The sequence below is a fragment of the Gossypium raimondii genome, chromosome 7 (genome assembly GCF_025698545.1).
Source record: "Gossypium raimondii isolate GPD5lz chromosome 7, ASM2569854v1, whole genome shotgun sequence".
Taxonomy (NCBI): Eukaryota; Viridiplantae; Streptophyta; class Magnoliopsida; order Malvales; family Malvaceae; genus Gossypium; species Gossypium raimondii.
This window is the reverse complement of record NC_068571.1, coordinates 36,522,898-36,527,543: the sequence shown is the minus strand read 5'-3', so window position 1 is coordinate 36,527,543 and position 4,646 is coordinate 36,522,898. Positions and strand designations below refer to the sequence as shown.

The following is a 4,646-nucleotide window of genomic DNA, read 5'->3' as shown; positions in this document are numbered from 1 at the left end:
AAAGTAATCACCGAGATAGGTTTTGAAAGAAATAAATTATATATAACTCAAATTGACTTAAAGTACATATCTAGATATAAAAATACTTGAAATTTATAATCATAATAATATAAAACATCAAAATAATAATATATATTTTTAAAATAATTTAATAGCACATATAGTAGCATTCAAAACATTATATCAAAAGAAAATTAAGTTATAACACAAAATGAGTTACTAAAATATGTTCAAAGTATGTCAAATTATTATAAAAAAACATTTTTACATATAGATAATGAAACATATAATGATATAAAGTTTAAAAATAAAAGGATAAATTTTAAAACAATGTTAATAAACTCTAAACATGTTAATAATAATTTTAAATAACGATGTGTTGTACCTTAAAATTATAATAAAAATATTTAAAAACAATGTTAATCCTAATATTTAAAATTTATTAAAATAAACATAAAAAATACTAAGTTAATTTTACATTATGTTATATATAAAACTAAATTTGAATGAAATTTTCTTTAATATATTCACTATAAGAGTCAATAATATTTATGAAATTTAACAAAACATTATGACTAAAGAGAAATAAAAATAAAATAAAAAATGATTAAATCGAAAATATAGCACCTAGAAGACTAAATTTGCAATCAATCGAAAGCATAAGGACTAATACAACAATTAAACGCAAAAATTCAAGAATTCAAATTCAAGTAATGAAAACGTCGCCGTTTAACAATAAACCAAATTGAAACCAGAGTAAACTATATAGTATGAATCGAAAAATTGCAGAAAATCAAATTAGAACAATACAAAACAATGGAGGACTGATTGCGCAAATAGACCATCGAGTAAAAATGCACAGATCCTTCCCTCGGGCTTGGGTCACCACGCGAGTCAGGCCGATTCGACACCGTTTTGGAACCGTGGGATAAGGCTCAAACAGTGTCGTTTCAGAAATCCTATTCAAACTAAAAAACCTAATTGATCTTTAGTCATTCTTAAACTAAATCAAAGCCTTAGCCGCAGCAATATGGAAGATAAAACGCCCTAAGGCTCTCCCCTCCATCTTTCGCCGTTTCAAATCCCAGATTCCCCGTCTAATCCGATCGGAACAGAGTAGACGAGGATTCCTACGGCGTGATATCACAGGTAAGATCCTTCTCTTTTTCTTTTTGTATAGCAAATAGAAAGAAGCAAAGAAAAATAATAGAGAAACGCAGAAAAAAAAAAACAAAACAAAAATGGTGAATCACCTTCTCAAAACTCAAAAAAACTTTGTTTTTGATTCATTCTATTGATATATTGTGATCGTATGCGTGGGTTCCCCCTTCAAATACAGAAAAATGGCTTTTTATATAGCCGGATCCAAAAGAAAAATAAATCAAAATACATTTTTTTTTTCTGCCCTCTCTGCTATTTTTTCATTTTTTCCTGCTGCTTTGTTCGTTTTGTTTGTTGCAGGCGTACGGAGCAGTGGACGTGGAGGCTCGCGTGTATTTGGCGCGGAGGCACAACACGCATGCAGGCGCAACACGTGCGAGGAGGAGGAGGCCTGGCTTTGCTGCGGCGCTGGAGGTTCTAGGGTTCCCTGCTGCTGATTTTCTCTGTTTTGGGCTGCGGGTATTTGGGCTTGATTTTGGGCTAGTAATTTGGGTTTAGGTTTAGTATTTGGGTTAAGGACTGAATTGGGCTTTGAGTCTGTAAATGGACATTTTTTTTTTAGGTTTTTGGTTTGATTTTAATATTTATAAAAACTAGGCTGTTAATAGTGGATGTTTTAATTTAATTTATTTTTTGGTATTTATTGGGCCGGGCAAAATGGGTTATTACAGTATATATCAAATTTTAATTTTAGTTAAATTTTCACATTTCACTAACCTCATTATTTATGTAACGTAATGTTCCATTAAGTCATAAATAAATTGTCGATATGGCATTTTATTAAGTTAAAAATTAATAAATTTAAATTATTTCCTACTAGATTAAAAAAAATTCTTGAGGGAAATAAGAAACCCTCTTCCCAAGTGTGCTTATTTTTTTTAATTTAGGTGAAAATGATTTAAATTTATTTGTTTGTTTTTAATTTAATAAAATTTCATATCAACAATTTACACATAACTTGATGAAAATTTGTGCTATATAGATAACGGATTAATGAAATATGAAAATTGAACTAAAATTAAAACTTGATGTATACAAATACACCAAATTAAATTTAATGTATAATATTACAAATTGTATCAAAACTTATATATAATTTTGGTATTTATTCCAATAACAAAATATATCATGTTTCGCACCGATATAATGAGGATGAGTATTTGACAAGTGGAACAGTGGATGGATTATAAATGGAAGTTAGGGTCTAAGCTGGCCACCCCAATCCTTTTTTTTCTTACTTTCATTTATCATTCTCTCGATTTGCATTGAATTGATTATTTGTTAGTGTCAAATTATGGTGTATGAATTTAAAGGTTAAAATATATCCTAATCCTACCTTTTAGTTTTAAAATTCAAATCCAATTGTTGTCATGGTTAAATTATTTATTAAATTCACTGATGTGATATTTTAAAATTAAAAAGTTCACTTGGTAATAATTATGTAACAATAAAAATAATATTAAAACGTTTATATGAAAATTTTCTTTTAAAAATATTTATTTGAACTCATCATGATAAAATAAATTTTTTGTTGAAATATTGTTCCATTTCACGTCAACAATTTTATTAAAATAGTTAACAATATTAAATATTTAGACTAACTAATGACATTATAAAAGTAGAAAAATCAAATTGTATAAAAAATAAATTATATAGTTCAAATCCCAAGTTTCAAAGATAGTATAAGGCTAAAATTGAAGTTTGATCATTATCTTATAATGTAAAAGAAAATGCAACAAGGAAAACCTAAAAGAAATAGAAAGCTACGTATCCATCTCTAAGACCCTTAGGACATTCAAATTATATATAATCACATAATGTAATCGAAAAATTGTTGATATTAACTATTTGGACTAGTTAATAACAATATAAAAATACAAGGACCAAATTACATTAGAAATTAAAGTGTGCCACTAAATATCAAATTTAAGCATAATAGAGAGACCAAAATTGAAATTTAATCATTTTTAAAAATTGCAAAAATAAAAAGGTAAGACATACGCAAACCTAAAAGAAATTGTAAATCATATGTTAGTTTCTAAGACTCTTAGGGTAATCAAATTATATATATAACTATGTAATGTTTTAATAAAAAAAGTTAATAATATTAACTATGTGGACTAATTAAAATATTATAAAAATATAGGGATCAATTTATGTTAAAATTAAAGTATAGAGATCAAATCTCAAATTTAGACATATTAGAGGAACAAAATTGAAATTTAATTATTTTTGTAAAATGAAAAAGAGATCAAGGGATCATGGTTTGAGTGTGATGTAAAAGGAAACCATATAAAAAGTAGGGACCAAATTGTATAAATTCAAATATAAAATTAAATCTTAATTGTAGGCATAGGAAAAGGAGCAAAATAATATTTAAATATTTTCATATTAAATAGAAAAAAGAAAAATTCACACGTGTCAATTTTGGACCTATATTTAAATAGATATTCCAACTTGCGGTGAACATACAAAGAAAAGTTCACTGTGAAAGCAATATAAATAGAATCTTATTACTTTTTAATTAAAGTATTTGATTATTAGGTAAATTACCTATTAATCATCCTAAAATATGATTTCTTTTGATCACTTCAAAAAATTGTTAATTTAATCACTATCGTTAGTTAAATTGCTCAACTGGTCACTATGTTGTTTTCTCCTAAACGGAAAGATGACCAATCATGCCATGTAATCATTCTTTTTTTCTAATTTTTCTCATAATTAAAAGGTAATATACATTCCTTAATCAAGCACTTCAACTCCTCCAAAGCTTGCACTTTTTTGCAGTCTCAACATCACTTTTTGCTTCCGTAAGTTCAAGAGTTTGGCTAGCTTGTCTGGTTTGCTATTGTTTATGGCTTTCTTCACTGATTTTTTTGTTGTTGGACTCTTTTAATACTAACTATATTTTGGTGGCGGTGATGGGAGGAGGAGGAAGGGGGGGACGACGTCGATGATCATTTTTTGCATAAGCTGATGACAATGGCAAGGACTGGAGCCATAGCTTATGGCATCAAAGATTTTTCTTTGAAATAAGGTGTTAGAGAAGTAGGCCTGGCCCTGGGGTTGTTTGAGAGTCTTGGCCCTGCATAAGCCCTGGGGCTTGAAATATCTGTCAAGCCAACATTTGAATAAAAAGTTGGCATGCCTTGACAAGAGCATCTAGTATCAAGAGAATTAGCTAGAGATACTTCACAGCTAGAGGATTAACGCTCATCGATATTAGTTAGAATTTCTTGCTCAATAATAGTGAATGCACTTGACATTCTTGAATTAAAAAAGGGTAAGAATGAACTCGAGGAATATGGAGAGTATTCTGGTTGGTTGGCTCCAGATGTTGTGGGAAGCTACAATTTCTAATTTCTTTCGAAACTAATTGTTTGAATGGAAGTGCTCGACTGTAATGGCTGCTTCGGTTGCAACAACGATTAACAACTAAAATAGAGTAAACAAAAGAAACAAAGAATTGTTTACACAATTTGATT

At 28.5% G+C, this 4,646-nt stretch overlaps 1 long non-coding RNA gene across 1 annotated transcript; it reads left to right on the top strand.

The window, feature by feature from the left end:
* The first annotated feature begins 1,010 nt into the window (after positions 1-1,010).
* Positions 1,011-1,792, top strand: LOC105770873 (uncharacterized). The gene is made up of 2 exons (XR_001126326.2): positions 1,011-1,149; positions 1,462-1,792. It is a non-coding gene; the product is annotated as an uncharacterized LOC105770873 (long non-coding RNA).
* The last annotated feature ends 2,854 nt before the right edge of the window (positions 1,793-4,646 follow it).